Here is a 9,643-nt window from a genome sequence, read left to right as displayed (position 1 = left end):
AACAAGACTGTTTTAATGCTCCTTGGAAGAGTGGTGGAGATCATTGTGGATTTAAAAGACAATATCAATACCCCTTAGAAGAGTGGTGGAGGTCGCAGTGGAATAAAAAGACAATATCAATGCCCCTTGGAAGAGTGGTGGAGGTTACAGTGGAATAAAAAGACAATATCAATGCACTGTGTAAGAAACTTGAATATCACAGTAGCTTAACAAGACGGTTTTAATGCCCCTTGGAAGAGTCGTGGATGTATCAGAGGAATAAAAAGACAATATCAATGCCCCGTGGAAGGAACGTTGAGGTCACAGTAGCTTAACAAGACTATTTTAATGACCATTGGAAGAGTGGTGGAGGTCGCAGTGGATTAAAAAGACAATATCAATGCCCCTTAGAAGAGTGGTGGAGGTTACAGTGGAATAAAAAACAATATCAAAGCCCCTTGCAAGAGCTGTGGAGTTGAGAGTGGTTTAAATTGACGGTTTCAATGCCCATTGGATGAGACGTGGAGGTCACAGTAGATTAACAAGACTGTTTCAATGCCCCTTGGAAGAGTGGTGGAGGTCTCAGTGGATTAAAAAGACAATACCAATGCCCCTAAGAAGAGAGGTGGAAGTCACCGTGGAAAAAAAAGACAATATCAATACCCTTGGAAGAGTTGTGGAGGATACAGTGGAATAAAAAGACAATATCAATGCCCGGTGGAATAGACATGGACGTTACAGTAGCTAAACAAGATGTTTTTAATGCACCTTGGGAGAGTGGTGGAAGTCGTAGTGGAATAAAAATACAATAGCAATGCCCGTTGAAAGAGTGCTGTATGTTACAGTGGAGTAAAAAGACAATATCAATGCCTCTTGCAAGACCTGTGGAGTTCAGAGTGGTTTAAATTGACGGTTTTAATGCACCTTGGAAGAGACGTGGAGGTCACAGTAAGTTAACAATACGGTTTTAATGCCCCTTGGAACAGTGGTGGAGGTCGCAGTGGATTAAAAAGACAATATCAATGCCCTTTGGAAGAGTGGTTAAGGTCGCAGTGGAATAAATAGACAAAATCAATGCCCCTTAAAGAGTGGTGGAGGTTACAGTGGAAAATAACGACAATATCAATGCCCCTTGGAAGAGCTGTGGAGTTCAGAGTGGTTTAACCAGACAGTTTTAAAGCCCCTTGGAAGAGTGGTGGAGGTCACAGTTAATAAAAAGACAATATCAATGCACCGTGGAATTGACGTGGATGTCAAAGTAGGTTAACAAGACGGTTTTCATGCCCCTTTGAAGAGTGCTGGAGGTCGCAGTTGATTAAGAAGACAATATAAATGCCCCTTGTAAGATTGGTGGAGGTCGCAGTGGAAAAAAAGACAATATCAATGCCCCTTGGAAGAATAGCGGAGGTCGCAGTGGAATAAAAAGACAAAATCAATGCCCCTTGGAAGAGTGGTGTAGGTTACAGTGGAATAAAAAGACAATATCAATGCCCCTTGGTAGAGTGGTGGAGGTCGCAGTGGAATAAAAAGACAATATCAATGCACCGTGGAATTGAAGTGGATGTCAAAGTAGGTTAACAAGACGGTTTTCATGCCCCTTTGAAGAGTGCTGGAGGTCGCAGTTGATTAAGAAGACAATATAAATGCCCCTTGTAAGATTGGTGGAGGTCGCAGTGGAAAAAAAGACAATATCAATGCCCCTTGGAAGAGTAGCGGAGGTCGCAGTGGAATAAAAAGACAATATCAATGCTCCGTGGAAGAGAAGTGGAGGTCACAGTAGCTTAACAAGATGGTTTTAATGCCCTTTGGAAGAGTGGTGGAGGTCGCAGTGGATTAAAAAGACAATATCAATGCCCTTTGGAAGAGTGGTGGAGGTCGCAGTGGAATAAAAATACAATATCAATGCCCCTTGGTTGAGTGGTGGAGGTTATAGTGGAATTTAAAGACAATATCAATGCCCCGTGGAAGAGATGTGGAGGTCACTGTAGCTTAACAAGACAGTTTTAATGCCCCTTGGAAGAATGGTGGAGATCGCAGTGGAATAAAAAGACAATATCAATTCCCCTTGGAAGAGATGTGGAGGTCGCAGTGGAATAAAAAGACAATATCAATGCCTCGTGGAAGAGACTTGGAGGTCACAGTAGCTTAACAAGATGGTTTTAATGCCCCTTGGAAGAGAGGTGGAGGTCGCAGTCGAATAAAAAGACAATATCAATGACCCTTGGAAGAGTGGTGGAGGTTACAGTGGAATAAAAAGACAATATCAATGCCCCTTGGAAGAGTGGTGGAGGTTACAGTGGAATAAAAAGACCATATCAATGCCCAGTGAAAGAGACGTGGAGGTCACAGTAGCTTAACAAGACGGTTTTAATGCCTCTTGGAAGAGAGGTGGAAGTTGCAGTGGAATAAAAAGACAATATCAATGCCCCTTGGAAGAGTGCTGGAGGTTACATTGGAATAAAAAGACAATATCAATGCCTCTTGCAAGAGCTGTGGAGTTCAGAGTGGTTTAAATTGACTGTTTTAATGCCCCGTGGAATTGACGTGGAGGTCAAAGTAGCTTAACAACACGGTTTTAATGGCCCTTGGAAGAGTGGTAGAGGTCGCATTTGATTAAAAAGACAGTATAAATGCCCCTTAGAAGAGTGGTGGAGGTTGCAGTGGAATAAAAAGACAATATCAATGCCCCTTGGAAGAGTAGTGGTGGTCGCAGTGGAACAAAAAAACAATATCAATGCCCCTTGGAAGAGTGGTGGAGGAAACAGTGGATTAAAAAGACAATATCAATGCCCCTTGGAAGAGCAGTGGAGTTTAGGGTAGTTAAACCAGACGGTTTTAATGCCCATTGGAAGTGACGTGGAGGTCACAGTAGCTTAAAAAGACAATGTCAATGCCCCTTGGAAGAGTGGTGGAGGTTAGGGTGGAATAAAAAGACAATACAAATACCCCTTGGAAGAACTGTGGAGTTCAGTGTGGTTTAACAAGATGGTTTTAACGCCCCTTGGAAGAGAAGTCGACGTCACAGTAGCATAACAAGACGGTTTTAATGCCCCTTGGAAGAGTGGTGGAGTTCGCAGTGGATTAAAAAGACAATATCAATGTCCCTTGGAAGAGTGGTGGAGGTCGCAGAGGAATAAAAAGACAATATCAATGCCCGTGGAAGGGACGTGGAGCTCACAGTAGCTTAACAAGACGAATTTAATGCCCCTTGGAAGAGAGGTGGAGGTTGCAGGGGATTAAAAAGACAATAACAATGTCCATTGGAAGAGTGGTGGAGGTCGCAGTTGAATAAAAAGACAAAATCAATGCCCCTTGGAATAGTGGTGGAGGTTACAGTGGAAGAAAAAGAAAATTTCAATGCCCCTTCGAAGAGCTGTGGAGTTCACAGTGGTTTAACCAGATGGTTTTAATGCCCCTTGGAAGAGACATGGAGGTCACAGTAGCTTAACAAGACTGTTTTAATGCCCCTTCGAAGAGTGGTGAAGGTCGCAGTGGATTAAAAAGACTATATCAATGCCCCTTAGAAGAGAGGTGGAAGTCGCAGTGGAAAAAAAGACAATGTCAATGAAACTTGGAAGAGTGGTGGAGGTTACAGTGGAATAAAAAGACAATATAAATGCCCTGTGGAATAGACATGGACTTGACAGTAGCTTAACAAGATGGCTTCAATGCCCCTTGGAAGATTGCTGGAGGTTACATTGGAATAAAAAGACAATATCAATGCCCCTTGCAAGAGCTGTGGAGTTCAGAGTGGTTTATATTGATGGTTTTAATGCGCCGTGGAATTGACGTGGAGGTCAAAGCAGCTTAACAACATGGTTTTAATGGCCCTTGGAAGAGTGGTGGAGGTCGCAGTTGATTAAAAAGACAATATAAATGCCCGTTAGAAGAGTGGTGGAGGTCGCAGTGGAATAAAAAGACAATATCAATGCACCTTGGAAGAGTAGTTTAGGTCGCAGTGGAATAAAAATACAATATCAATGCCCCTTTTAAGAGTGGTGGAGGTAACAGTGGATTAAAAAGACAATATCAATGCCCCTTGGAAGAGCAGTGGAGTTCAGAGTAGTTAAACCAGACGGTTTTAATGCCCATTGGAAGTGACGTGGAGGTCACAGTAGCTTAAAAAGACGTTTTTAATGGAGGTGGCAGTGGAATAAAAAGACAATATCAATGCCCCGTGAAAGAGACTTGGATGTCACAGTAGCTTAAAAAGACCGTTTTAATGTCCCTTGGTAGAGAGGTGAAAATCGCAGTGGAATAAAAAGACAATATCAATGCCCCTTGGAAGAGTTCTGGAGGTTACAGTGGAATAAAAAACAATATCAAAGCCCCTTGCAAGAGCTGTGGAGTTGAGAGTGGTTTAAATTGACGGTTTTAATTCCCCTTGGAAGAGACGTTGAGGTCACAGTAGATTAACAAGACTATTTTAATGCCCCTTGGAAGAGTGGTGGAGGTCAAAGTGGATTAAAAAGACAATGTCAATGCTAATTGAAGGAGTGATTGAAGTCTCAGTGGAATAAAAAGACAATATCAATGCACCTTGGAAGAGTGTTGGAGGTTCCAGTGGAATAAAAAGACAATATCAATGCCCTGTGGAAGAGACACGGAGGTCACAGTAGCTTAACAAGACGGTTTTAATGCACCTTTGAAGAGTGGTGGAGGTCGCACTGGAATAAAAAGACAATATCAATGCCCCTTGGAAGGGTGGTGGAGGATACAGTGGAATAAAAAGACAATATCAATGCCCCTTGGAAGATCTGTGGAGTTCAGATTGGTTTAACCATACTGTTTTAATGCCCCTTGGAAGAGACGTGGAGGTCACAGTAGCTCAACAAGATGGTTTTAATGCTACATGGAAGAGTGGTGGAGGTCGCAGTGGATTAAAAAGACAATATCAATGCCCTTTGGAAGAGTGGTGGAGGTCGCAGTAGAATAAAAATACAATATCAATGCCCCTTGGTAGAGTGGTGAAGATTACAGTAGAATTGAAATACAATATCATTGCCCCGTGGAAGAGATGTAGAGGTCACTGTAGCTTAACAAGACAGTTTTAATGCCCCTTGGAAGAATGGTGGAGGACGCAGTGGAATAAAAAGACAATGTCAATGCCCCTTGGAAGAGTGGTGGAGGTTAGAGTGGAATAAAAAGACAAAACCAATGCCCCTTGGAAGAGCTGTGGAGTTCAGAGTGGTTTAACCAGACAGTTTTAATGCCCATTGGAAGTGACGTGGAGGTCACAGTAGCTTAAAAAGACATTCTTAATGCCCCTTGGAAGAGTGGTGGAGGTCGCAGTGGATTTAAAATACAATATCAATGTCCCTTGGAAGACTGGTCGAGGGGGCAGTGGAATAAAAAGACAATATAATTGCACCTTGGTAGAATGATGGAGGTCGCAGAGGAATAAAATGACAATGTCAATGCCCCTTGGAAGAGTGGTGGAGGTTAGAGTGGAATAAAAAGACAATACCAATGCCCCTTGGAAGAGCTGTGGAGTTCAGAGTGGTTTAACCAGATGGTTTTATTGCCCCTTGGAAGAGACGTGGAGGTCACAGTAGATTAACAAGACGGTTTTAATGCCCCTTGGAAAAGTGGTGGAGGTCACAGAGGATTAAAAAGACAATATCAATGCCCCGTGGAAGACACGTGGAGGTCACAGTAGCTTAACAAGACAGATTTAATGCCCCTTGGAAGAGTGGTGGAGGTCGCAGTGGAATAAAAAGACAATATCAATGCCCCTTGAAAGCGTGGTGGAGGTTACAGTGAAATAAAAAGACAATATCAATGCCTCTTGAAAGAGCTATGGAGTTCAGAGTTGTTTAACCAGATGGTTTTAATGCCCCTTGGAAGAGTGGTGAATGTCGCAGTGCATTAAAAAGACAATATCAATACCCCTTGGAAGAATGGTGGAGGTTACAGTGGAATAAAAAGACAATATCAATGCCACTTGGAAGAGCTGTGGAGTTCAGAGTGGTTTAAATTGACGGTTTTAATGCACCTTGGAAGAGACATGGAGGTCACAGTAGTTTAACAATACGGTTTTAATGCCCCTTGGAAGAGTGGTGGAGGTCGCAGTGGATTAAGAAGACAATAACAATGCCACTTGGAAGAGTGGTGAAGGTCCCAGTGGAATAAAAAGACATTATTAATGCCCCTTGGAAGAGTGGTGGAGGTTACAGTGGAATAAAAAGACAATATCAAAGCCCAGTGAAAGAGACGTGGAGGTCACAGTAGCTTAACAAGACTTTTTTAATGCCCCTTGGAAGAGAGGTGGAAGTTGCAGTGGAATAAAAAGACAATATCAATGCCCTTGGAATAGTGCTGGAGGATACATTGGAAAAAAAAGACAATATCAGTGCCCCTTGCAATAGCTGTGGAGCTCAGAGTGGTTTAAATTGATGGTTTTAATACCCCTTGGAAGGGACGTGGTGGTGACAGTAGCTTAACAAGATGGTTTTAATGCCCCTTGGAAAAGTGGTGGAGGTCCCAGTTGATTAAAAAGACAATATGAATGCCCCTTGGAAGAGTGGTGGAGGTTGCAGTGGAATAAAAAGACAATATCAATGCCCCTTGGAAGAGTGGTGAAGGTTACAGTTGAATAAAAAGACAATATCAATGCCCCTTGGAAGAGTGATGGAGGTTACAGTGGAATAAAAAGACAATATCAATGCCCCTTGGAACAGCTTTGGAGGTTACAGATAAAATAAAGACAATATCAATGCCCCGTGGAAGAGATGTGGAGGTCACAATAGCTTAACAAGAAGATTTTAATGCCCCTTGGAAGAGTGGTGGAGGTCGCAGTGGATTAAAAAGACAATATGAATGAGCCTTGGAAGAGTGGTGGAGGTCGCAGTGGAATAAAAAGACATTATAAATGCCCCTTGGAAGAGTGGTGGAGGTCGCAGTGGAATAAAAAGACAATATCAATGCCCCTTGGACGAGTGGTGGAGGTTACAGTGGAATAAAAGACAATTTCAATGCACCGTGGAAGAGACGTGGAGGTCACAGTAGCTTACCAAGACGGTTTTAATGCCTCTTGGAGGACTGGTGGAGGTCTCAGTGGAATAAAATGACAATGTCAATGCCCCTTGGAAGAGTGGTGGAGGTCGCAGTGGATTAAAAAGACAATATCAATGCCACTTGGAAGAGTGGTGAAGGTCCCAGTGGAATAAAAAGACCATATCAATGCCCCTTGGAAGAGCTGTGGAGTTCAGAGTGTTTAACCAGATGGTTTTAATTGGAAGAGACGTGGAGGTCACAGTAGCTTAACAAGACTGTTTTATTGCCTCTTGGAAGAGTGGTGGAGGTCGCAGTGGATTAAAAAGACAATATCAATGCACCTTAGAAGAGAGGTGGAAGTCACAATGGAATAAAAAGACAATATCAATGCCCCGTGGAATAGACATGGACGTTACAGTAGCTAAACAAGATGTTTTTAATGCACCTTGGGAGAGTGGTGGAAGTCGTAGTGGAATAAAAAGACAATATTATTGCCCCTTGAAAGAGTGCTGTAGGTTACAGTGGAGTAAAAAGACAATATCAATGCCTCTTGCAAGAGCTGTGGAGTTCAGAGTGGTTTAAATTGATGGTTTTAATGCCCCTTGGAAGGTACGTGGAGGTGACAGTAGCTTAACAAGACGGTTTTAATGCCGCTTGGAAAAGTAGTGGAGGTCGCAGTGGATTAAAAAGACAATATGAATGCCCCTTGGAAGAGTGGTGGAGGTTACAGTGGAATAAAAAGACAATATCAATGCCCCTTGGAAGAGTGGTGAAGGTTACAGTTGAATAAAAAGACAATATCAATGCTGCTTGGAAGTGTGATGGAGGTTAGAGTGGAATAAAAAGACAATATCAATGCCCCTTGGAACAGTGGTGGAGGTTACAGTTAAAATAAAGACAATATCAATGCCCCGTGGAAGAGATGTGGAGGTCAAATAAGCTTAACAATACGGTTTTAATACCCCTTGGAAGAGTGGTGGAGGTCGCAGTGAATTAAAAGGACAATATCAATGAGCCTTGGAAGAGGGGTGGAGGTCACAGTGGAATAAAAAGACATTATAAATGCCACTTGGAAGAGTGGTGGAGGTCGCAGTGGAATAAAAAGACAATATCAATGCCCCTTGGAAGAGTGGTGGAGGTTACAGTGGAATAAAAAGACAATATTAATGCCCCTTGGAAGAGCTGTGGAGTTCAGAGTGGTATAACCATGCGGTTTTAACGCTCCTTGGAAGAGACGTGGAGGTCACAGTAACTTAACAAGATGGTTTTAATGCCCCTTGGAAGAGTGGTGGAGGTCGCAGTGGAATAAAAAACAATATCAATGCCCCTTGGAAGATTGGTGGAGGTTACAGTGGAATAAAAAGACAATATCAATGCCCCGTGGAAGAGATGTGGAGTTCACTGTACCTTAACAATATGGTTTTAATGCCCCTTGGAAGAGTGATGGAGGTTGCAGGCGATTAAAAAGACAATAACAATGCCCCTTGGAAAAGTGGTGGAGGTCGCAGTGGATTAAAAAGACAATATGAATGCCCCTTGGAAGAGTGGTGGAGGTTACAGTGGAATAAAAAGACAATATCAATGCCCCTTGGAAGAGTGGTGAAGGTTACAGTTGAATAAAAAGACAATATCAATGCCCCTTGGAACAGTGGTGGAGGTTACAGTTAAAAGAAAGACAATATCAATGCCCCGTGGAAGAGATGTGGAGGTCACAATAGCTTAACAAGACTGTTTTAATGCCCCTTGGAAGAGTGGTGGAGTTCGCAGTGGATTAAAAAGACAATATCAATGAGCCTTGAAAGAGTGGTGGAGGTCGCAGTGGAATAAAAAGACATTATAAATGAGCCTTGGAAGAGTGGTGGAGGTCGCAGTGGAATAAAAAGACAATATCAATGCCCCTTAGACGAGTGGTGGAGCTTACAGTGGAATAAAAAGACAGTTTCAATGCCCTGTTGAAGAGACGTGGAGGTCACAGTAGCTTAACAAGACGGTTTTAATGCCTCTTGGAGGACTGGTGGAAGTCGCAGTGGAATAAAATGACAATATCGATGCCCCTTGGAAGAGTGGTGGAGGTTACAGTGGAATAAAAAGACAATAATCATGCCCCTTGGAAGAGCTGTGGAGTTCAGAGTGGTATAAACATACAGTTTTTAGCGCTCCTTGGAAGAGACCTGAAGGTGACAGTAACTTAACAAGACGGTTTTAATGCCCCTTGGAAGAGTGTTGGAGATCGTTGTGGATTAAAAAGACAATATCAATGTCCCTTGGAAGATTGGTGGAGGTTGCAGTGGAATAAAAAGACAATATCAATGCCCCGTGGAAGAGATGTGGAGGTCACTGTAGATTAACAATATGGTTTTAATGCCCCTTGGAAGAGTGGTGGAGGTCGCAGTGGAATAAAAAGACAATGTCAATGCCCCTTGGAAGAGTGGTGGAGGTTAGACTGGAATAAAAAAACAATACAAATGCCCCTTGGAAGAGCTGTGGAGTTCAGAGTGGTTTAACCATACGGTTTTAATGCCCCTTGGAAGAGACGTGGAGGTCACAGTAGCTTAACAAGATGGTATTAATGCCACATGGAAGAGTGGTGGAGGTTGCAGTGGATTAAAAAGACAATATCAATGCCCCTTGGAAGAGTGGTGGAGGTCGCAGTGGAATAAAAAGACAA

The sequence above is a fragment of the Phyllobates terribilis genome, unplaced genomic scaffold (genome assembly GCF_046119375.1).
Source record: "Phyllobates terribilis strain yellow unplaced genomic scaffold, ASM4611937v1 Scaffold_21__1_contigs__length_20361869, whole genome shotgun sequence".
In the NCBI taxonomy this organism is placed as follows: domain Eukaryota; kingdom Metazoa; phylum Chordata; class Amphibia; order Anura; family Dendrobatidae; genus Phyllobates; species Phyllobates terribilis.
Note: the sequence above shows the minus strand (reverse complement) of the source record.